Source organism: Amblyomma americanum, chromosome 1, assembly GCF_052857255.1.
Source record: "Amblyomma americanum isolate KBUSLIRL-KWMA chromosome 1, ASM5285725v1, whole genome shotgun sequence".
NCBI classification, from domain to species: domain Eukaryota; kingdom Metazoa; phylum Arthropoda; class Arachnida; order Ixodida; family Ixodidae; genus Amblyomma; species Amblyomma americanum.
The window spans coordinates 555,519,358-555,544,083 of record NC_135497.1 but is presented as its reverse complement, the minus strand read 5'-3'; the positions used below and the strand labels follow the sequence as shown (position 1 = coordinate 555,544,083).

Below are 24,726 nucleotides of genomic sequence, written 5' to 3'. Positions count from 1 at the left end.
ATTAGCAGACAAGGCAAATGAAATGAGGGGCTCGTTTGACTAACATATTAAGGAAGCCAACAGTCACCGACACCAAGATGCATAGGGGAACGTTTTCTATTTTTTTAAATTTCTAATGCCGATCAATTGGTTTAAAGAAAATTACTTATAAACGAGCAGAAAAAAACAACCATGCCGCCGGTGGGATCTGAACCCACGACCTCCATATATCACGTCCGGTGCTCTCACCAACTGAGCTTCTGCGACGGCTGTCCAATCTGCTGCTTTCGTGTGTAGTTTTGTTTTGCGTGTAAGCGAACCTTGAGAGTTTTCACCAGCGCCACCTTCGTCCATAGCGGTGGACGTAGTACGTCCTGTAATACCGCAAGTGTGACGTAGAACTTCATCTAACGGTGAAGGCGGAAACTGTGCGAGAGCCCTCTTATGCTACCTATGGCATCAAGACTGCCAGAACCGAGAGCCCCGTTACACTATTAGCAGACAAGGCAAATGAAATGAGGGGCTCGTTTGACAAACGTAATAAGGAAGCCAACAGTCACCGAAACCTAGATGCATAGAAGAATGTTTTCTATTGTTTTTAATTTCTAATGCCAATCAATTGGTTTAAAGAAAATTCATATAAACCAGCAGAAAAAACGACCATGCCGCCGGTGGCATCCGAACCCTCGACCTCCGAATATCGCGTCCGCTGCTCTCACCTACTGAGCTACGGCGACGGCTGTCTAATCTGCTGGTTTCGTGGGTATTTATGTTTTTCGTGTACGCGAACGTCTAGAGTGTTCAACAGCGCAACGCTCATCCATAGCGGTGGACGTAGCACGTCCTGTAAAGCCGAAAGTTTGACGTGAAACGTCATCTAACGGCGAGGGCGCAAACTGTGCGAGAGCCCTCTTATGCTACCTATGGCATCAAGGCTGCCAGAACCGAGACCCTCGTAAAGCTATTAGCAGACAAGGCAAATGAAATGAGGGGCTCGTTTGACAAACATATTAAGGAAACCAACAGTCACCGAAACCAATTTGCATAGGGGAATGTTATCTATTTTTTTAATTACTAATGCCAATCAATTGGTTTACAGAAAATTACTTATCTACCAGCAGAAAAACAACCATGCCGCCGGTGGAATCCGAGCCCACGACCTCCGAATATCGCGTCCGGCGCTCTTACCAACTGAGCTACGGCGACGGCTGTCCAATCTGCTGCTTTCGTGTGTATTTATGTTTTGCGTGTAAGCGAACCTTGTGAGTGTTCACCAGCGCCACCCTCGTCCAGAGCGGTGGACGTAGCACGTCTTGTAATACCGCAAGTGTGACGTGGAACTTTACCTAACGGCGAGGGCGGAAACTGTTCTAGAGCCCTCTTATGCTACCTATGGCATCAAGACTGCCAGAACCGAGACCCCCGTTACGCTATTAGCAGACAAGGCAAATGAAATGAGGCGCTGGTTTTACAAACATATTAAGGAAGCCAACAGTCACCGAAACCAAGGTGCATAGGGGAATGTTTTCTTTTTTAATTTCTAAAGCCAATCAATTGGTTTAAAGAAAATTCTTATGAACCAGCAGAAAAAATAACCATGCCGCCGGTGGCGTCCGAACCCTCAACCTCCGAATATCACGTCCGCTGCTCTTACCAACTGAGCTACGGTAACGGCTGTCGAATCTGCTGCTTTCGTGAGTATTTATGTTTTGCGTGTAAGCTAACCTTGAGAGTGTTCACCAGCGCCAACCTCGTCCATAGCGGTGGACCTAGCACGTCCTGTAATACCGAAAGTGTGACGTAGAACGTCATCTAATGGCGAGGGCGGAAACTGTGCGAGAGCCCTCTTATGCTACCTTTGGCATCAAGGCTGCCAGAACCGAGACCCTCGTTAAGCTATTAGCAGACAAGGCAAATGAAATGAGGGGCTCGTTTGATAAACATATTAAGGAAGCCAACAGTCACCGAAACCAAGATGCATAGGGGAATGTTATCTATTTTTTTTAATTTCTAATGCCGATTAATTGGTTTAAAGTAAATAACTTATAAACGAGCAGAAAAAATAACCATGCCGCTGGTGGGATCCGAACCCACGACCTCCGAATATCACGTCCGGCGCTCTTACCAACTGAGCTACGGCGTCGGCTGTCCAATCTGCTGCTTTCGTGGGTATTTACGTTTTGCGTGTAAGCGAACCTTGAGAGTGTTCACCAGCGCCACTCTCGTCCATAGCGGTGGACGTAGCACGTATTGTAATACCGCAAGTGTGACGTAGAACGTCATCTAACGGCGAGGGCGGAAACTGTGCGAGAGCCCTCTTATGCTACGTATGGCATCAAGACTGCCAGAACCGAGACCCCCGTTACACTGTTAGCAGACAAGGCAAATGAAATGAGTGGCTCTTTTGACAAACATATTAAGGAAGCCAACAGTCACCGAAACCAAGGTGCATAGGGTACTGTTTTCTATTTTTTTTAATTTCTAATGCCAATCATTTGGTTTAAAGAAATTTACTTGTAAACGAGCAGAAAAAGCAACCATGCCGCCGGTGGGATCCGAACCCACGACCTCCGAATATCGCGTCCGGTGCTCTAACCAACTGAGCTACGGCGACGGCGGTCCAATCTGCTGCTTTCGTGTGTAGTTATGATTTGCATGTAAGCGAACCTTGAGAGTATTCACCAGCGCCACCCTCGTCCATAGCGGTGGACGTAGCACGTCCTGTAATACCGCAAGTGTGATGTAGAACGTCATCTAACGGCGAGGGCAGAAACTGCGAGAGCCCTCTTATACTAGCTATAGCATCAAGGCTGCCAGAAATGAGACCCCCGTTAAGCAATTAGCAGCCAAGGGAAATGAAATGAGGGGCTCGTTTGATAAATATATTAAGGAAGCCAACAGTCACCGAAACCAAGGTGCATAGGGGAATGTTGTCTATTTTTTTAATTACTAATGCCAATCAATTGTTTTAAAGAAAATTACTTATCAACCAGCAGAAAAAACAACCATGCCACCGGTGGGATCCAAACCTATGACCTCCAAATATCGCGTCCGGTGCTCTTACCAACTGAGCTACGGCGACGGCTGTCCAATCTGCTGCTTTCGTGTGTATTTATGTTTTGCGTGTAAGCGAACCTTGAGAGTGTTCACCAGCGCCACCCTCGTCCATAGCGGTGGACGTGGCACGTCCTGTAATACCGCAAGTGTGACGTAGAACCTCATCTAACGGCGAGGGCGGAAACTGCGAGAGCCCTGTTAAACTACCTATAGCATCAAGACTGGCAGAAATGAGCCCCCCGTTAAGCTATTAGCAGACAAGGCAAATGAAATGAGGGGCTGGTTTGACAAACATATTAAGGAAGCCAACAGTCACCGAAACCAAAGTGCATAGGGGAATGCTTTCTTTTTTTCATTTCTACAGCCGATCAATTGGTTTAAAGAAAATTCTTATAAACCAGCAGAAAAAATAACCATGCCTCCAGTGGGATCCGAACGCACGACCTGCGAATATCGCGTACGGCGCTTTTACCAACTGAGCTACGGCGACGGCTGTCCAATCTGCTGCTTTCGTTGGTATTTACGTTTTGCGTGTAAGCGAACCTTGAGAGTGTTCACCAGCGCCACTCTCGTCCATAGCGGTTGACGTAGCACGTCCTGTAATACCGCAAGTGTGACGTAGAACGTCATCTAACGGCGAGGGCGGAAACAGTGCGAGAGCCCTCTTATGCTACCTATGGCATCAAGACTGCCAGAACCGAGACCCCCGTTACACTATTAGCAGACAAGGAAAATGAAATGAGTGGCTCGGTTGAAAACATAATAAGGAAGCGAATAGTCACGGAAACCAAGGTGCATAGGGTAATGTTTTCTATTTTTTTTAAATTTCTAATGCCAATCAATTGGTTTAAAGAAAATTACTTATAAACGAGCAGTAAAAAACAACCATGCCGCCGGTGGGATCCGAACCCACAACCTCCGAATATCGCGTCCGCTTACCAACTGAGCTATGGTAACGGCTGTCGAACCTGCTGCTTTTGTGGGTATTTATGTTTTGCGAGTAAGCGAACCTTGAGAGTATTCACCAGCGCCACCCTCGTCCATAGCGGTGGACGTAGTACTTCCTGTAATACCGCAAGTGTGACGTAGAATGTCATCTAACGGCGAGGGCGGAAACTATGCGAGAGCTCTCTTATGCTACCTATAGCATCAAGACTACCAGAACCGTGACCCACGTTACGCTATTAGCAGACAAGGAAAATCAAATGAGGGGCTCGTTTGACTAACATATTAAGGAAGCCAACAGTCACCGAAACCAAGATGCATAGGGGAATGTTTTCTATTTTTTTAAATATCTAATGCCCATCAATTGGTTTAAGGAAAATTACGTATAAACGAGCAGAAAAAACAACCATGCCGCCGGTGGGATCCGAACCCACGACCTCCGAATATCGCGTCCGTTCTCTTACCAACTGAGCTACGGCGACGGCTGTCCAATCTGCTGGTTTCGTGGGTTTTATGTTTTGCGTGTAAGCGAACCTTGAGAGTGTTCACCAGCGCCACCCTCGTCCATAGCAGTGGACGTGGCACGTCCTGTAATACCGCAAGTGTGACGTAGAACGTCATCTAACGGCGAGGGCGGAAACTGCGAGAGCGCTGTTATACTACCTATAGCATAAAGAGTGGCAGAAATGAGACCGCCGTTAAGCTATTAGCAAACAAGGCAAATGAAATGAGGGATTGGTTTGACAAACATATTAAGGACGCCAACAGACACCGAAACCAAAGTGCATAGGGGAATGCTTTCTTTTTTCCATTTCTAAAGCCAATCAATTGGTTTAAAGAAAAATCTTATAAACCAGCAGAAAAAATAACCATGCCTCCGGTGGCGTACGAACCCTCGACCTCCGAATATCGCGTCCACTGCTCTTACCAACTGAGCTACGGCAACATCTTGAGAACACAGCGCTTGCAGACAAAGGACCAGAACAAGAAGGACACACACCTGCGCTAACTAACAACTTTTATTTCGGAAGGGGGCCGATCCGCGCCTTTTATACAGAATTGGAGGGAATGATGCGCACGCGCACAACACAGCCAGGTGGGAGCATGGAAAGAGCCAACACATAGACCAACTATTCTTATCGCCACTGATAACCAACAACGCAGCCAAAACAAGCAAGAAAAGAAAAAAGAAAAAAGAAAAAAAGAAAAAAGAGAAAAGAAAAAAGAAAAGAAGAGAAAGAACCAACGGGGGGAGCAAAGGCAGGGAACGTAAGAACCAATTCCAAAACGTACCAAAAGATCCCGAAGAAGCCAACAACCAACACGGCTAAACGACTGACGATGAAAGGTAACAAGATGAAGGCACTAAGAACTGAACAAACAGGCATAAAAGGTGCAGGAAAAACCTGCGGGAGAGTAAAAGATTCGGCACAGCTAAAAGATGACGGAAACTAAAGGCGTTAAAACAGATACAAGCAAAAACCCAAGAAGCCGACGCGAAAGAATACAAGCAGAAAAGGTGGTCACTAAAATATGACATTGAACAGACAACAGATCTCTAAAAACAAGCAAGGAATCGTAAAAAACGTGTGGGCGATAAAACATAACAGAGAAGAATACAGAAGAGTTTAAAAAGGAAAAAATCGCAAAAAAAGAGGGCGCAAAAAAATCATCACGGAATGAAACGAAAAGAATACACTGAATCAAATCAAAGCAGAGAGGAATGAACACTCTTTGTCTAACAATGCAACTGATGGTGTGCTAACGCACTCATCTTTTAGCTTGGTAATAGTGGCTGCTTCAATGATTTCTCGAGTCAGTTGATTTAAGTTTTTTGCCAAAATATCTGTTTCCTTGAAAGTGGGGGAGACGCGTCGGCAAGGACTGCAATCACGGCAGTGTATGGCCAAATTACCGGACCTTTTATCCTCAGCATTAGCTTTATGCTCCAGTAACCGCTTATTGATACATCGGCCTGTTTGGCCGACGTACTTCCTGCCGCAGGGTAAAGGAATCGAATAGACGACACCCGACGAGCATGCTACGAACGGATCCCGATGCTTAATTGTGCAGTCTGGAACTTTTTCCCCAGAGCCGTTGACCTTCCTGCAGAGTCTAGAAAGCCGGTGAGGAGCAGAGAAAATAACGTCTACTCCTGCCCTTTTTCCAATTCTTTTTAGGTTGTGCGACAGTTGGTGGATGTAGGGGATTACAGCTACCTTTTTATTGCGACTCTGCCCTTCCCTTGAGGTTAGGCTCTTTCCTTGCCTCGTTTTCAACATTTTTTGAGCAACTGAGGATAGGAGTAGGGCCGGGTACCCAGAGCTGAGAAGCCTCTGCGCTTGGTTAAAGAAACTGCTTTCAAGACTGCGCGCGCAGGACTTGAGTAATGCGTTATTGAAGGTGGCCTGGATTATGTTTCTCTTGACCAATTTCGAATGAGCTGACTCATACGGTAAAAGTGGCTTATTGGCCCTTGGTTCGAAGATCCAGCATACGTGATCGGGTAAGAAGTGCAGCTTAAGTTCAAGAAAGCGAAGACAGCTATTTTCTGGAACTTCATGCGATAAAACGAGGGGATGAAAAGACTCCCTAAAAATGCCTAGAACCTTGGAAACTTCAGTCATGAAAGCATTGCCTGGGCAGTCGAGAAAAATTAGATAATCATCGACATATCTGAATATCTTTAGTACCGGTGAATTTGCAATCTTTGTGCTTACTTCTCTGTCACGCATGGCCAAGAAGAGGTCGCTCAGGATAGGGGCGATGCACGACCCAATACATATGCCCTGCTTCTGTATAAAAAGAGATCCATTCCACTCAGCATAGGTAGACCTAAGATATACAGACAATAATTCTAAAAAGCCACTAGCAGAAACGCCACATGCATTTTGAAAAGCCACAGCTCCGTGTTTGTCGATACACTCGTTTACACAAAGGAGCAGATCGTCGTGCGGAATTGAATAGTAGAGGTCTTTCACGTCAACGGAGAAACCTAGGTAGGCCCTGCTGCCATGTTCTCGCAAGAAGTGAATGGTATCACTTGAGTTTTTTACTAGGAACGGGTCTTCTACTGCGAGAACGCTGAGATAGGCTTGAAGAAAGTTAGCAACCAATTTTTGCCAAGTGTCATTCTCTGAAACGATTACACGAAGCGGGCACTCGGGTTTATGTGTTTTTGCAGTAAAAAATAAGCTGAGGGACATTCTTCTGCTATCTGTTATCGAGCGGGAAAGTTTATCGAGGTTCAACCGTTGGCACAACTTTCCTGCTGTACTCTTAACTTTTGTCAAGGCAACGTTCTGACATTTGTCAAAGCAGGAATTGAGTGCGGACGATGCTTTTTCACAATAGACAACCTTCGGCAGTAAAACAAAACCCCCTTCCTTGTCAGCGGTTAGCAGGGACAAGTTGTTGTTTTTCAAGTAAGCGATAGTCTTCCCAATAGGTGGCTTTTTGCTGGTACGACTGTGGCGGTTGAGTACGTCAACGCCTTCGGAGACGCAACGATCTATGTCGGCTGCAGGAGCTGACCTTGAGACTTGCCTGACCATGGTCAGTAATTCCGGGGCTGAGGGGCTTGGTTCGATGGCGAACTTGGGCCCGCACTGGAGCAACTGCTGGAATTCCTTGGGAATGTTACTGGCGCCTCCTAAAAGATGAAGACGATTGCTGGCCGGTGCTTGCTTCTTTGGAACTGCCGACCGGAGACGTGGGAGCGCACTCTGCCACAGGAACTCAGTGGTGCTATCGATTATGCGCGAAAACTCGCGCCACTTGCTCCACGAGACGGGTGTTGACGGAGGCACAAGCAGAAGTTGAAGATGTTGCCGGAGCAGACGGGCTTGGTGCTGCCATTCGGAGCGCAAAATCTTACAAATCCGGTTTCCATGGCCGGCCGAGGGTCGAAGACCACCGAACAGGTTCAGAACATCAGGCGGTAAGATCTGGTGTCGCACGCAGAAACCCAGAATCCTAGCCTTGCAGGAAGCGGACGAAATCAACGAAACAAGATGGCACGGATCGACACTGAACGAGAAAAAAGGGCCCCTTGTATTAGAAATGAACTTGAGCAAGGTTTGTTGCTGGGCGAGTTGGTTGGGGTACATCTTGAGAACACAGCGCTTGCAGACAAAGGACCAGAACAAGAAGGACACACACCTGCGCTAACTAACAACTTTTATTTCGGAAGGGGGCCGATCCGCGCCTTTTATACAGAATTGGAGGGAATGATGCGCACGCGCACAACACAGCCAGGTGGGAGCATGGAAAGAGCCAACACATAGACCAACTATTCTTATCGCCACTGAGAACCAACAACGCAGCCAAAACAAGCAAGAAAAGAAAAAAGAAAAAAGAAAAAAAAAGAAAAAAGAAAAGAAGAGAAAGAACCAACGGGGGGAGCAAAGGCAGGGAACGTAAGAAACAATTCCAAAACGTACCAAAAGATCCCGAAGAAGCCAACAACCAACACGGCTAAACGACTGACGATGAAAGGTAACAAGATGAAGGCACTAAAAACTGAACAAACAGGCATAAAAGGTGCAGGAAAAACCTGCGGGAGAGTAAAAGATTCGGCACAGCTAAAAGATGACGGAAACTAAAGGCGTTAAAACAGATACAAGCAACAGCTGTCCAATCTGCTGCTTTCGTGGGTTTTATGTTTTGCGTGTAAGCGAACCTTGAGAGAGTTCACCAGCGCCACCCTCGTCCAGAGCGGTGGACGTAGCACGTCCTGTAATACCGCAAGTGTGACGTGGAATTTCATCTAAAGGCGAGGGCCGAAACTCTGCGAGAGCCCTCTTATGCTACCTATGGCATCAAGACTGCCAGAACCGAGAGCCCCGTTACACTATTAGCAGACAAGGCAAATGAAATGAGGGGCTCGTTTGACAAACGTAATAAGGAAGCCAGCAGTCACCGAAACCTAGATGCATAGAAGAATGTTTTCTATTGTTTTTAATTTCTAATGCCAATCAATTGGTTTAAAGAAAATTACTTGTAAACGAGCAGAAAAAACAACCATGCCGCCGGTGGGATCCGAACCCACGGCCTCCATATATCGCGTCCGGTGCTCTCACCTACTGAGCTTCGGCGACGGCTGTCCAATCTGCTGCTTTCGTGTGTAGTTATGTTTTGCGTGTAAGCGAACCTTGAGAGTTTTCACCAGCGCCACCTTCGTCCATATCGGTGGACGTAGTACGTCCTGTAATACCGCAAGTGTGACGTAGGACTTCATCTAACGGTGAAGGCGGAAACTGTGCGAGAGCCCTCTTATGCTACCTATGGCATCAAGACTGCCAGAACCGAGAGCCCCGTTACACTATTAGCAGACAAGGCAAATGAAATGAGGGGCTCGTTTGACAAACGTAATAAGGAAGCGAACAGTCACGGAAACCAAGGTGCATAGGGTAATGTTTTCTATTTTTTTTTAATTTCTAATGCCAATCAATTGGTTTAAAGAAAATTACTTATAAACGAGCAGTAAAAAACAACCATGCCGCCGGTGGGATCCGAACCCACGACCTCCGAATATCGCATCCGCTTACCAACTGAGCTATGGTAACGGCTGTCGAACCTGCTGCTTCTGTGGGTATTTATGTTTTGCGAGTAAGCGAACCTTGAGAGTATTCACCAGCGCCACCCTCGTCCATAGCGGTGGACGTAGTACGTCCTGTAGTGCCGCAAGTTTGACGTGAAACGTCATCTAACGGCGAGGGCGGAAACAGTGCGAGAGCCCTCTTATGCTACCTATGGCATCAAGACTGCCAGAACCGAGACCCCCGTTACACTATTAGCAGACAAGGAAAATGAAATGAGTGGCTCGGTTGAAAACATAATAAGGAAGCGAACAGTCACCGAAACCAAGATGCATAGGGGAATGTTATCTATTTTTTTTAATTTTTAATGCCGATTAATTGGTTTAAAGTAAATAACTTATAAACGAGCAGAAAAACAACCATGCCGCCGGTGGGATCCGAGCCCACGACCTCCGAATATCGCGTCCGGCGCTCTTACCAACTGAGCTACGGCGACGGCTGTCCAATCTGCTGCTTTCGTGGGTATTTACGTTTTGCGTGTAAGCGAACCTTGAGAGTGTTCACCAGCGCCACTCTCGTCCATAGCGGTGGACGTAGCTCGTCCTGTAATACCGCAAGTGTGACGTAGAACGTCATCTAACGGCGCGGGCGGAAACTGTGCGAGAGCCCTCTTATGCTACCTATGGCATCAACACTGCCAGAACCGAGACCCCCGTTACACTATTAGCAGACAAGGAAAATGAAATGAGTGGCTCGTTTGACAAACATATTAAGGAAGACAACCGTCCCCGAAACCAAAGTGCATATGAGAACGTTATCTATTGTTTTTAATTTCTAATGCCAATCAATTGGTTTAAAGAAAATTCATATAAACCAGCAGAAAAAACGACCATGCCGCCGGTGGCATCCGAACCCTCGACCTCCGAATATCGCGTCCGCTGCTCTCACCAACTGAGCTATGGTAACGGCTGTCGAATCTGCTGCTTTCGTGGGTATTTATGTTTTGCGTGTAAGCTAACCATGAGAGTGTTCACCAGCGCCACCCTCGTCCATAGCGGTGGACGTAGCACGTCCTGTAATACCGCAAGTGTGACGTAGAACGTCATCTAACGGCGAGGGCAGAAACTGCGAGAGCCCTCTTATGATATCTATAGCATCAAGACTGGCAGAAATGAGACCCCCGTTAAGCTATTAGCTGACAAGGCAAATGAAATGAGGGGCTGGTTTGACAAACATATTAAGGACGCCAACAGTCACCGAAACCAAAGTGCATAGGGGAATGCTTTCTTTTTTCCATTTCTAAAGCCAATCAATTGGTTTAAAGAAAAATCTTATAAACCAGCAGAAAAAATAACCATGCCTCCGGTGGCGTACGAACCCTCGACCTCCGAATATCGCGTCCACTGCTCTTACCAACTGAGCTACGGCAACAGCTGTCCAATCTGCTGCTTTCGTGGGTTTTATGTTTTGCGTGTAAGCGAACCTTGAGAGAGTTCACCAGCGCCACCCTCGTCCAGAGCGGTGGACGTAGCACGTCCTGTAATACCGCAAGTGTGACGTGGAATTTCATCTAAAGGCGAGGGCCGAAACTGTGCGAGAGCCCTCTTATGCTACCTATGGCATCAAGACTGCCAGAACCGAGAGCCCCGTTACACTATTAGCAGACAAGGCAAATGAAATGAGGGGCTCGTTTGACAAACGTAATAAGGAAGCCAACAGTCACCGAAACCTAGATGCATAGAAGAATGTTTTCTATTGTTTTTAATTTCTAATGCCAATCAATTGGTTTAAAGAAAATTCATATAAACCAGCAGAAAAAACGACCATGCCGCCGGTGGCATCCGAACCCTCGACCTCCGAATATCGCGTCCGCTGCTCTCACCTACTGAGCTACGGCGACGGCTGTCTAATCTGCTGGTTTCGTGGGTATTTATGTTTTTCGTGTAAGCGAACGGCTAGAGTGTTCAACAGCGCAACGCTCATCCATAGCGGTGGACGTAGCACGTCCTGTAATGCCGCAAGTTTGACGTGAAACATCATCTAACGGCGAGGGCGCAAACTGTGCGAGAGCCCTCTTATGCTACCTATGGCATCAAGGCTGCCAGAACCGAGACCCTCGTAAAGCTATTAGCAGACAAGGCAAATGAAATGAGGGGCTCGTTTGACAAACATATTAAGGAAACCAACAGTCACCGAAACCAATTTGCATAGGGGAATGTTATCTATTTTTTTTAATTACTAATGCCAATCAATTGGTTTACAGAAAATTACTTATCTACCAGCAGAAAAACAACCATGCCGCCGGTGGAATCCGAGCCCACGACCTCCGAATATCGCGTCCGGCGCTCTTACCAACTGAGCTACGGCGACGGCTGTCCAATCTGCTGCTTTCGTGGGTATTGACGTTTTGCGTGTAAGCGAACCTTGAGAGTGTTCACCAGCGCCACTCTCGTCCATAGCGGTGGACGTAGCTCGTCCTGTAATACCGCAAGTGTGACGTAGAACGTCATCTAACGGCGCGGCCGGAAACTGTGCGAGAGCCCTCTTATGCTACCTATGGCATCAACACTGCCAGAACCGAGACCCCCGTTACACTATTAGCAGACAAGGAAAATGAAATGAGTGGCTCGTTTGACAAACATATTAAGGAAGACAACAGTCCCCGAAACCAAAGTGCATATGAGAATGTTATCTATTGTTTTTAATTTCTAATGCCAATCAATTGGTTTAAAGAAAATTCATATAAACCAGCAGAAAAAACGACCATGCCGCCGGTGGCATTCGAACCCTCGACCTCCGAATATCGCGTCCGCTGCTCTCACCAACTGAGCTATGGTAACGGCTGTCGAATCTGCTGCTTTCGTGGGTATTTATGTTTTGCGTGTAAGCTAACCATGAGAGTGTTCACCAGCGCCACCCTCGTCCATAGCGGTGGACGTAGCACGTCCTGTAATACCGCAAGTGTGACGTAGAACGTCATCTAACGGCGAGGGCAGAAACTGCGAGAGCCCTCTTATGATATCTATAGCATCAAGACTGGCAGAAATGAGACCCCCGTTAAGCTATTAGCTGACAAGGCAAATGAAATGAGGGGCTGGTTTGACAAACATATTAAGGAAGCCAACAGTCACCGAAACCAAAGTGCATAGGGGAATGCTTTCTTTTTTTCATTTCTAAAGCCAATCAATTGGTTTAAAGAAAATTCTTATAAACCAGCAGAAAAAATAACCATGCGTCCGGTGGCGTACGAACCCTCGGCCTCCGAATATCGCGTCCGCTGCTCTCACCAACTGAGCTATGGCGACGGCTGTCCAATCTGCTGCTTTCGTGTGTAGTTATGATTTGCGTGTAAGCGAACCTTGAGAGTTTTCACCAGCGCCACCCTCGTCCATAGCGGTGGACGTAGCACGTCCTGTAATACCGCAAGTGTGATGTAGAACGTCATCTAACGGCGAGGGCAGAAACTGCGAGAGCCCTCTTATACTAGCTAATGCATCAAGACTGCCAGAAATGAGTCCCCAGTTAAGCTATTAGCAGACAAGGAAAATGAAATGAGGGGCTGGTTTGAGAAACATATTAAGGAAGCCAAGTCACCGAAACCAAGGTGCATAGGGGAAGGTTTTCTTTTTTTTTAATTTTAATGCCAATCAATTGGTTTAAAGAAAATTCTTATAAACCAGAAGAAAAAACAACCATGCCACCGGTGGGATCCGAACCCACGACCTCCATATATCGCGTCCGGTGCTCTCACCAACTGAGCTACGGCGACGGATGTCGAATCTGCTGCTTTCGTGGGTTTTATGTTTTGCGTGTAAGCGAACCTTGAGAGTGTTCACCAGCACCACCCTCGTCCAGAGCGGTGGACGTAGCACGTCCTGTAATACCGCAAGTGGGACGTGGAACTTCATCTAACGGCGAGGGCGGAAACTGTGCGAGAGCCTTCTTATGCTACATATAGCATCAAGACTGCCAGAACCGAGACCCCCGTTTCGCTATAAGCAGACAAGGCAAATGAAATGAGGGCTCGTTTGATAAACATATTAAGGAAGCCAACAGTCACCGAAACCAAGGTGCATAGGGGAACGTTTTCTATTTTTATAAATTTCTAATCCCGATCAATTGGTTTAAAAAAAATTACTTATAAACGAGCAGAAAAAACAACCGTGCCGCCGGTGGGATCCGAACCCACGGCCTCCATATATCGCGTCCGGTGCTGTCACCAACTGAGCTTCGGCGACGGCTGTCCGATGTGCTGCTTTCGTGTGTAGTTATGTTTTGCGTGTAAGCGAACCTTGAGAGTTTTCACCAGCGCCACCTTCGTCCACACCGGTGGACGTAGTACGTCCTGTAATACCGCAAGTGTGACGTAGAACTTCATCTAACGGTGAGGGTGGAAACTGTGCGAGAGCCCTCTTATGCTACCTATGGCATCAAGGCTGCCAGAACCGAGACCCCCGTTAAACTATTAGCAGACAAGGCAAATGAAATGAGTGGCTTGGTTGACAAACATATAAGGAGGCGAGCAGTCACCGAAACCAAGGTGCATAGCGTAATCTTTTCTATTTTTTTTTAATTTCTAATGCCAAATCAATTGGTTTAAAGAAAATTGCTTATAAACGAGCAGAAAAAACAGCCATGCCGCCGGTGGGATCCGAACCCACGACCTCCGAATATCGCGTCCGGTGCTCTTACCAACTGAGCTACGGCGACGGCTTTCCAATCTGCTGCTTTCGTGGGTATTTATGTTTCGCGTGTAAGCGAACCTTGAGAGTGTTCACCAGCGCCACCCTCGTCCATAGCGGTGGACGTAACACGTCCTGTAATACCGCAAGTGTGACGTAGAACGTCATCTAATGGCGAGGGCGGAAACTGTGCGAGAGCCCTCTTATGCTACCTATGGCATCAAGGCTGCCAGAACCGAGACCCCCGTTAAGCTATTAGCAGACAAGGCAAATGAAATGAGGGGCTCGTTTGACTAACATATTAAGGAAGCCAACAGTCACCGAAACCAATATGCATAGGGGAATGTTTTCTATTTTTTTAAATTTCTAATGCCGAACAATTGGTTTAATGAAAATTACTTATAAACGAGCAGAAAAAACAACCATGCCGCCGGTGGGATCCGAACCCACGACCTCCGAATGTTGCGTCCGGTGCTCTTACCAACTGAGCTACGGCGACGGGTGTCCAATCTACAGCTTTCGTGGGTACTTATGTTTTGCGTGTAAGCGAACCTTGAGAGCGTTCACCAGCGCCACCCTCGTCCTCACCGGTGGACGTAGCACGTCCTGTAATACCGCAAGTGTGACGCAGAACGTCATCTAATGGCGAGAGCGGAAACTGTGCGAGAGCCCTCTTATGCTACCTATGGCATCAAGACTGCCAGAACCGAGACCCTCGTTATGTTATTAGCATACAAGGCAAATGAAATGAGGGGCTCGTTTGACAAACATTTTAAGCAAGCCAACAGTCACCGAAACCAAGGTGCATAGGGGAATCTTATCTATTTTTTTTAATTACTAATGCCAATCAATTGGCTTAAAGAAAATTACTTATAAACGAGCAGAGAAAAGCAACCATGCCGCCGGTGGGATCCGAACCCACGACCTCCGAATATCGCGTCCGGTGCTCTCACCAACTGAGCTATGGCGACGGCTGTCTAATCTGCTGCTTTCATGGGTATTTATGTTTTGCGTGTAAGCGAACCTTGAGAGTGTTCACCAGCGCCACCCTCGTCCATAGCGGTGGACGTTGCACGTCCTTTAATAATGCAAGTGTGACGTGGAACTTCATCTAACGGCGAGGGCGGAAACTGTGCGAGAGCCCTCTTATGCTACCTATGGCATCAAGACTGGCAGAACCAAGACCCCCGTTACGCTATTAGCAGACAAGGCAAATGAAATGAGGGGCTGGTTTTACAAACATATTAAGGAAGCCAACAGTCACCGAAACCAAGGTGCATAGGGGAATGTTTTCTTTTTTAATTTCTAAAGCCAATCAATTGGTTTAAAGAAAATTCTTATGAACCAGCAGAAAAAATAACCATGCCGCCGGTGGCGTCCGAACCCTCAACCTCCGAATATCACGTCCGCTGCTCTTACCAACTGAGCTACGGTAACGGCTGTCGAATCTGCTGCTTTCGTGAGTATTTATGTTTTGCGTGTAAGCTAACCTTGAGAGTGTTCACCAGCGCCAACCTCGTCCATAGCGGTGGACCTAGCACGTCCTGTAATACCGAAAGTGTGACGTAGAACGTCATCTAATGGCGAGGGCGGAAACTGTTCTAGAGCCCTCTTATGCTACCTATGGCATCAAGACTGCCAGAACCGAGACCCCCGTTACGCTATTAGCAGACAAGGCAAATGAAATGAGGGGCTGGTTTTACAAACATATTAAGGAAGCCAACAGTCACCGAAACCAAGGTGCATAGGGGAATGTTTTCTTTTTTAATTTCTAAAGCCAATCAATTGGTTTAAAGAAAATTCTTATGAACCAGCAGAAAAAATAACCATGCCGCCGGTGGCGTCCGAACCCTCAACCTCCGAATATCACGTCCGCTGCTCTTACCAATTGAGCTACGGTAACGGCTGTCCAATCTGCTGCTTTCGTGGGTATTTACGTTTTGCGTGTAAGCGAACCTTGAGAGTGTTCACCAGCGCCACTCTCGTCCATAGCGGTGGACGTAGCACGTATTGTAATACCGCAAGTGTGACGTAGAACGTCATCTAACGGCGAGGGCGGAAACTGTGCGAGAGCCCTCTTATGCTACGTATGGCATCAAGACTGCCAGAACCGAGACCCCCGTTACACTGTTAGCAGACAAGGCAAATGAAATGAGTGGCTCTTTTGACAAACATATTAAGGAAGCCAACAGTCACCGAAACCAAGGTGCATAGGGTACTGTTTTCTATTTTTTTTAATTTCTAATGCCAATCATTTGGTTTAAAGAAATTTACTTGTAAACGAGCAGAAAAAGCAACCATGCCGCCGGTGGGATCCGAACCCACGACCTCCGAATATCGCGTCCGGTGCTCTAACCAACTGAGCTACGGCGACGGCGGTCCAATCTGCTGCTTTCGTGTGTAGTTATGATTTGCATGTAAGCGAACCTTGAGAGTATTCACCAGCGCCACCCTCGTCCATAGCGGTGGACGTAGCACGTCCTGTAATACCGCAAGTGTGACGTAGAACCTCATCTAACGGCGAGGGCGGAAACTGCGAGAGCCCTGTTATACTACCTATAGCATCAAGACTGGCAGAAATGAGCCCCCCGTTAAGCTATTAGCAGACAAGGCAAATGAAATGAGGGGCTGGTTTGACAAACATATTAAGGAAGCCAACAGTCACCGAAACCAAAGTGCTTAGGGGAATGCTTTCTTTTTCTCATTTCTAAAGCCAATCAATTGGTTTAAAGAAAATTCTTATAAACCAGCAGAAAAAATAACCATGCCTCCAGTGGGATCCGAACGCACGACCTGCGAATATCGCGTACGGCGCTTTTACCAACTGAGCTACGGCGACGGCTGTCCAATCTGCTGCTTTCGTTTTTATTTACGTTTTGCGTGTAAGCGAACCTTGAGAGTGTTCACCAGCGCCACTCTCGTCCATAGCGGTTGACGTAGCACGTCCTGTAATACCGCAAGTGTGACGTAGAACGTCATCTAACGGCGAGGGCGGAAACAGTGCGAGAGCCCTCTTATGCTACCTATGGCATCAAGACTGCCAGAACCGAGACCCCCGTTACACTATTAGCAGACAAGGAAAATGAAATGAGTGGCTCGGTTGAAAACATAATAAGGAACCGAACAGTCACGGAAACCAAGGTGCATAGGGTAATGTTTTGTATTTTTTTTAAATTTCTAATGCCAATCAATTGGTTTAAAGAAAATTACTTATAAACGAGCAGTAAAAAACAACCATGCCGCCGGTGGGATCCGAACCCACGACCTCCGAATATCGCGTCCGCTTACCAACTGAGCTATGGTAACGGCTGTCGAATCTGCTGCTTTTGTGGGTATTTATGCTTTGCGAGTAAGCGAACCTTGAGAGTATTCACCAGCGCCACCCTCGTCCATAGCGGTGGACGTAGTACGTCCTGTAATACCGCAAGTGTGACGTAGAATGTCATCTAACGGCGAGGGCGGAAACTATGCGAGAGCTCTCTTATGCTACCCATAGCATCAAGACTACCAGAACCGTGACCCACGTTACGCTATTAGCAGACAAGGAAAATCAAATGAGGGGCTCGTTTGACTAACATATTAAGGAAGCCAACAGTCACCGAAACCAAAGTGCATAGGGGAATGCTTTCTTTTTTCCATTTCTAAAGCCAATCAATTGGTTTAAAGAAAAATCTTATAAACCAGCAGAAAAAATAACCATGCCTCCGGTGGCGTACGAACCCTCGACCTCCGAATATCGCGTCCACTGCTCTTACCAACTGAGCTACGGCAACAGCTGTCCAATGTGCTGCTTTCGTGGGTTTTATGTTTTGCGTGTAAGCGAACCTTGAGAGAGTTCACCAGCGCCACCCTCGTCCAGAGCGGTGGACGTAGCACGTCCTGTAATACCGCAAGTGTGACGTGGAATTTCATCTAAAGGCGAGGGCCGAAACTCTGCGAGAGCCCTCTTATGCTACCTATGGCATCAAGACTGCCAGAACCGAGAGCCCCGTTACACTATTAGCAGACAAGGCAAATGAAATGAGGGGCTCGTTTGACAAACGTAATAAGGAAGCCAACAGTCACCGAAACCTAGATGCATAGAAGAATGTTTTCTATTGTTTTTAATTTCTAATGCCAATCAATTGGTTTAAAGAAAATTACTTGTAAACGAGCAGAAAAAACAACCATGCCGCCGGTGGGATCCGAACCCACGGCCTCCATATATCGCGTCCGGTGCTCTCACCTACTGAGCTTCGGCGACGGCTGTCCAATCTGCTGCTTTCGTGTGTAGTTATGGTTTGCGTGTAAGCGAACCTTGAGAGTTTTCACCAGCGCCACCTTCGTCCATAGCGGTGGACGTAGTACGTCCTGTAATACTGCAAGTGTGACGTAGAACTTCATCTAACGGTGAAGGCGGAAACTGTGCGAGAGCCCTCTTATGCTACCTATGGCATCAAGACTGCCAGAACCGAGAGCCCCGTTACACTATTAGCAGACAAGGCAAATGAAATGAGGGGCTCGTTTGACAAACGTAATAAGGAAGCCAACAGTCACCGAAACCTAGATGCATAGAAGAATGTTTTCTATTGTTTTTATTTCTAATGCCAATCAATTGGTTTAAAGAAAATTACTTATAAACCAGCAGAAAAAACGACCATGCCGCCGGTGGCATCCGAACCCTCGACCTCTGAATATCGCGTCCGCTGCTCTCACCTACTGAGCTACGGCGACGGCTGTCTAATCTGCTGCTTTCGTGGGTATTTATGTTTTTCGTGTAAGCGAACGTCTAGAGTGTTCAACAGCGCAACGCTCATCCATAGCGGTGGACGTAGCACGTCCTGTAATGCCGCAAGTTTGACGTGAAACGTCATCTAACGGCGAGGGCGCAAACTGTGCGAGAGCCCTCTTATGCTACCTATGGCATCAAGGCTGCCAGAACCGAGACCCTCGTAAAGCTATTAGCAGACAAGGCAAATGAAATGAGGGGCTCGTTTGACAAACGTATTAAGGAAACCAACAGTCACCGAAACCAATTTGCATAGGGGAATGTTATCTATTTTTTTTAATTACTAATGCCAATCAATTGGTTTACAGAAAATTACTTATCTACCAGCAGAAAAACAACCATGCCGCCGGTGGAATCCGAGCCCACGACCTCCGAATATCGCGTCCGGCGCTCTTACCAACTGAGCTACGGCGACGGCTGTCCAATCTGCTGCTTTCGTGGGTATTTACGTTTTGCGTGTAAGCGAACCTTGAGAGTGTTCACCAGCGCCACTCTCGTCCATAGCGGTGGACGTAGCTCGTCCTGTAATACCGCAAGTGTGACGTAGAACGTCATCTAACGGCGCGGCCGGAAACTGTGCGAGAGCCCTCTTATGCTACCTATGGCATCAACACTGCCAGAACCGAGACCCCCGTTACACTATTAGCAGACAAGGAAAATGAAATGAGTGGCTCGTTTGACAAACATATTAAGGAAGACAACAGTCCCCGAAACCAAAGTGCATATGAGAATGTTATCTATTGTTTTTAATTTCTAATGCCAATCAATTGGTTTAAAGAAAATTCATATAAACCAGCAGAAAAAACGACCATGCCGCCGGTGGCATCCGAACCCTCGACCTCCGAATATCGCGTCCGCTGCTCTCACCAACTGAGCTATGGTAACGGCTGTCGAATCTGCTGCTTTCGTGGGTATTTATGTTTTGCGTGTAAGCTAACCATGAGAGTGTTCACCAGCGCCACCCTCGTCCATAGCGGTGGACGTAGCACGTCCTGTAATACCGTAAGTGTGACGTAGAACGTCATCTAACGGCGAGGGCAGAAACTGCGAGAGCCCTCTTATGATATCTATAGCATCAAGACTGGCAGAAATGAGACCCCCGTTAAGCTATTAGCTGACAAGGCAAATGAAATGAGGGGCTGGTTTGACAAACATATTAAGGAAGCCAACAGTCACCGAAACCAAAGTGCATAGGGGAATGCTTTCTTTTTTTCATTTCTAAAGCCAATCAATTGGTTTAAAGAAAATTCTTATAAACCAGCAGAAAAAATAACCATGCGTCCGGTGGCGTACGAACCCTCGGCCTCCGAATATCGCGTCCGCTGCTCTCACCAACTGAGCTATGGCAACAGCTGTCCAATGTGCTGCTTTCGTGGGTTTAATGTTTTGCGTGTAAGCGAACCTTGAGAGTGTTCACCAGCGCCACCCTCGTCCAGAGCGGTGGACGTAGCACGTCCTGTAATACCGCAAGTGTGACGTGGAACTTCATCTAACGGCGAGGGCGGAAACTGTGCGAGAGCCTTCTTATGCTACATATAGCATCAAGACTGCCAGAACCGAGACCCCCGTTACGCTATAAGCAGACAAGGCAAATGAAATGAGGGCTCGTTTGATAAACATATTAAGGAAGCCAACAGTCACCGAAACCAAGGTGCATAGGGGAACGTTTTCTATTTTTATAAATTTCTAATCCCGATCAATTGGTTTAAAAAAAATTACTTATAAACGAGCAGAAAAAACAACCGTGCCGCCGGTGGGATCCGAACCCACGGCCTCCATATATCGCGTCCGGTGCTCTCACCAACTGAGCTTCGGCGACGGCTGTCCGATGTGCTGCCTTCGTGTGTAGTTATGTTTTGCGTGTAAGCGAACCTTGAGAGTTTTCACCAGCGCCACCTTCGTCCACAGCGGTGGACGTAGTACGTCCTGTAATACCGCAAGTGTGACGTAGAACTTCATCTAACGGTGAGGGTGGAAACTGTGCGAGAGCCCTCTCATGCTACCTATGGCATCAAGGCTGCCAGAACCGAGACCCCCGTTAAACTATTAGCAGACAAGGCAAATGAAATGAGTGGCTCGGTTGACAAACATATAAGGAGGCGAGCAGTCACCGAAACCAAGGTGCATAGCGTAATCTTTTCTATTTTTTTTTTAATTTCTAATGCCAAATCAATTGGTTTAAAGAAAATTGCTTATAAACGAGCAGAAAAAACAGCTATGCCGCCGGTGGGATCCGAACCCACGACCTCCGAATATCGCGTCCGGTGCTCTTACCAACTGAGCTACGGCGACGGCTTTCCAATCTGCTGCTTTCGTGGGTATTTATGTTTCGCGTGTAAGCGAACCTTGAGAGTGTTCACCAGCGCCACCCTCGTCCATAGCGATGGACGTAACACGTCCTGTAATACCGCAAGTGTGACGTAGAACGTCATCTAATGGCGAGGGCGGAAACTGTGCGAGAGCCCTCTTATGCTACCTATGGCATCAAGGCTGCCAGAACCGAGACCCCCGTTAAGCTATTAGCAGACAAGGCAAATGAAATGAGGGGCTCGTTTGACTAACATATTAAGGAAGCCAACAGTCACCGAAACCAATATGCATAGGGGAATGTTTTCTATTTTTTTAAATTTCTAATGCCGAACAATTGGTTTAAAGAAAATTACTTATAAACGAGCAGAAAAAACAACCATGCCGCCGGTGGGATCCGAACCCACGACCTCCGAATGTTGCGTCCGGTGCTCTTACCAACTGAGCTACGGCGACGGGTGTCCAATCTACAGCTTTCGTGGGTATTTATGTTTTGCGTGTAAGCGAACCTTGAGAGTGTTCACCAGCGCCACCCTCGTCCTCAGCGGTGGACGTAGCATGTCCTGTAATACCGCAAGTGTGAAGTAGAACGTCATCTAATGGCGAGGGCGGAAACTGTGCGAGAGCCCTCTTATGCTACCTATGGCATCAAGACTGCCAGAACCGAGACCCTCGTTATGTTATTAGCATACAAGGCAAATGAAATGAGGGGCTCGTTTGACAAACATTTTAAGCAAGCCAACAGTCACCGAAACCAAGGTGCATAGGGGAATCTTATCTATTTTTTTTAATTACTAATGCCAATCAATTGGTTTAAAGAAAATTACTTATAAACGAGCAGAGAAAAGCAACCATGCCGCCGGTGGGATCCGAACCCACGACCTCCGAATATCGCGTCCGGTGCTCTCACCAACTGAGCTATGGCGACGGCTGTCTAATCTGCTGCTTTCATGGGTATTTATGTTTTGCGTGTAAGCGAACCTCTAGAGTGTTCAACAGCGCAACGCTCGTCCATAGCGGTGGACGTAGCACGTCCTGTAATGCCGCAAGTGTGATTTAGAACGTCATCTAACGGCGAGGGCGGAAACTGCGAGAGCGCTGTTATACTACCTATAGCATCAAAACTGGCAGAAATGAGACCCCCGTTAAGCTATTAGCAGACAAGGCAAATGAAATGAGGGGCTGGTTTGACAAACATATTAAGGAAGCCAACAGTCACCGAAACCAAAGTGCATAGGGGAATGCTTTCTTTTTTTCATTTCTAAAGCCAATCAATTGGTTTAAAGAAAATTCTTATAAACCAGCAGAAAAAATAACCATGCGTCCGGTGGCGTACGAACCCTCGACCTCTGAATATCGCGTCCGCTGCTCTTACCAACTGAGCTACGGCAACAGCTGTCCAACCTGCTGCTTTCGTGGGTTTTATGTTTTTCTTGTAAGCGAACCTTGAGAGTGTTCTCCAGCGCCACGCTCGTCCAGAGCGGTGGACGTAGCACGTCCTGTAATACCGCAAGTGTGAAGTGGAACTTCATCTAAAGGCGAGGGCGGAAACTGTGCGAGAGCCCTCTTATGCTACATATAGCAACAAGACTGCCAGAACCGAGACCCCCGTTAGGCTATTAGCAGACAAGGCAAATGAAGTGAGGTGCTCGTTTGATAAACATATTAAGGAAGCCAACAGTCACCGAAACCAAGATGCATAGGGGAACGTTTTCTATTTTATTAAATTTCTAATGCCGATCAATTGGTTTAAAGAAAATTACTTATAAACGAGCAGAAAAAAACAACCATGCCGCCGGTGGGATCCGAACCCACGGCCTCCATATATCGCGTCCGGTGATCTTACCAACTGAGCTACGGCGAAGGCTGTCCAATCTGCTGCTTTCGTGGGTATTTATGTTTTGCGTGTAAGCGAACCTCTAGAATGTTCACCAGCGCCACCCTCGTCCATAGCGGTGGACGTAACACGTCCTGTAATACCGCAAGTGTGACGTAGAACGTCATCTAATGGCGAGGGCGGAAACTGTGTGAGAGCCCTCTTATGCTACCTATGGCATCAAGGCTGCCAGAACCGAGACCCCCGTTAAGCTATTAGCAGACAAGGCAAATGACATGAGGGGCTCGTTTGACTAACATATTAAGGAAGCCAACAGTCACCGAAACCTAGGTGCATAGGGGAATGTTATCTATTTTTTTTTATTACTAATGCCAATAAATTGGTTTAAAGAAAATTACTTATAAACGAGCAGACAAAAGCAACCATGCCGCCGGTGGGATCCGAACCCACGACCTCCGAATATCGCGTCCGGTGCTCTCACCAACTGAGCTACGGCGACGGCTGTCTAATCTGCTGCTTTCACGGGTATTTATGTTTTGCGCGTAAGCGAACCTCTAGAGTGTTCAACAGCGCAACGCTCGTCCATAGCGGTGGACGTAGCACGTGCTGTAATGCCACAAGTGTGATTTAGAACGTCATCTAACGGCGACGTCGGAAACTGCGAGAGCGCTGTTATACTACCTATAGCATCAAGACTGGCAGAAATGAGACCCCCGTTAAGCTATTAGCAGACAAGGCAAATGAAATGAGGGGCTGGTTTGACAAACATATTAAGGAAGCCAACAGTCACCGAAACCAAAGTGCATAGGGGAATGTTATCTATTTTTTTTAATTTCTAATGCCAAATCAATTGGTTTAAAGAAAATTGCTTATAAACGAGCAGAAAAAACAACCATGCCGCCGGTGGGATCCGAACCCACGACCTCCGAATGTTGCATCCGGTGCTCTTACCAACTGAGCTACGGCGACGGGTGTCCAATCTACAGCTTTCGTGGGTATTTATGTTTTGCGTGTAAGCGAACCTTGAGAGTGTTCACCAGCGCCACCCTCGTCCTCAGCGGTGGACGTAGCACGTCCTGTAATACCGCAAGTGTGACGTAGAACGTCATCTAATGGCGAGGGCGGAAACTGTGCGAGAGCCCTCTTATGCTACCTATGGCATCAAGACTGCCAGAACCGAGACCCTCGTTATGTTATTAGCATACAAGGCAAATGAAATGAGGGGCTCGTTTGACAAACATTTTAAGCAAGCCAACAGTCACCGAAACCAAGGTGCATAGGGGAATCTTATCTATTTTTTTTAATTACTAATGCCAATCAATTGGTTTAAAGAAAATTACTTATAAACGAGCAGAGAAAAGCAACCAAGCCGCCGGTGGGATCCGAACCCACGACCTCCGAATATCGCGTCCGGTGCTCTCACCAACTGAGCTATGGCGACGGCTGTCTAATCTGCTGCTTTCATGGGTATTTATGTTTTGCGTGTAAGCGAACCTCTAGAGTGTTCAACAGCGCAACGCTCGTCCATAGCGGTGGACGTAGCACGCCCTGTAATGCCGCAAGTGTGATTTAGAACGTCATCTAACGGCGAGGGCGGAAACTGCGAGAGCG

At 47.2% G+C, this 24,726-nt stretch overlaps 4 non-coding genes across 4 annotated transcripts; all 4 read right to left on the bottom strand.

Moving 5' to 3' along the window:
- Nucleotides 1-2,048: 2,048 nt before the first annotated feature.
- TRNAS-UGA (transfer RNA serine (anticodon UGA)) lies at nucleotides 2,049-2,119 on the bottom strand. The gene has a single exon. It is a non-coding gene; the product is annotated as a tRNA-Ser (tRNA).
- A 12,509-nt stretch (nucleotides 2,120-14,628) lies between these two features.
- TRNAL-CAA (transfer RNA leucine (anticodon CAA)) lies at nucleotides 14,629-14,702 on the bottom strand. The gene has a single exon. It is a non-coding gene; the product is annotated as a tRNA-Leu (tRNA).
- Nucleotides 14,703-21,660: 6,958 nt separating this feature from the next.
- Nucleotides 21,661-21,734, bottom strand: TRNAL-CAA (transfer RNA leucine (anticodon CAA)). Its single transcript has one exon. It is a non-coding gene; the product is annotated as a tRNA-Leu (tRNA).
- A 2,276-nt stretch (nucleotides 21,735-24,010) lies between these two features.
- Nucleotides 24,011-24,084, bottom strand: TRNAL-CAA (transfer RNA leucine (anticodon CAA)). Its single transcript has one exon. It is a non-coding gene; the product is annotated as a tRNA-Leu (tRNA).
- Nucleotides 24,085-24,726: the final 642 nt, after the last annotated feature.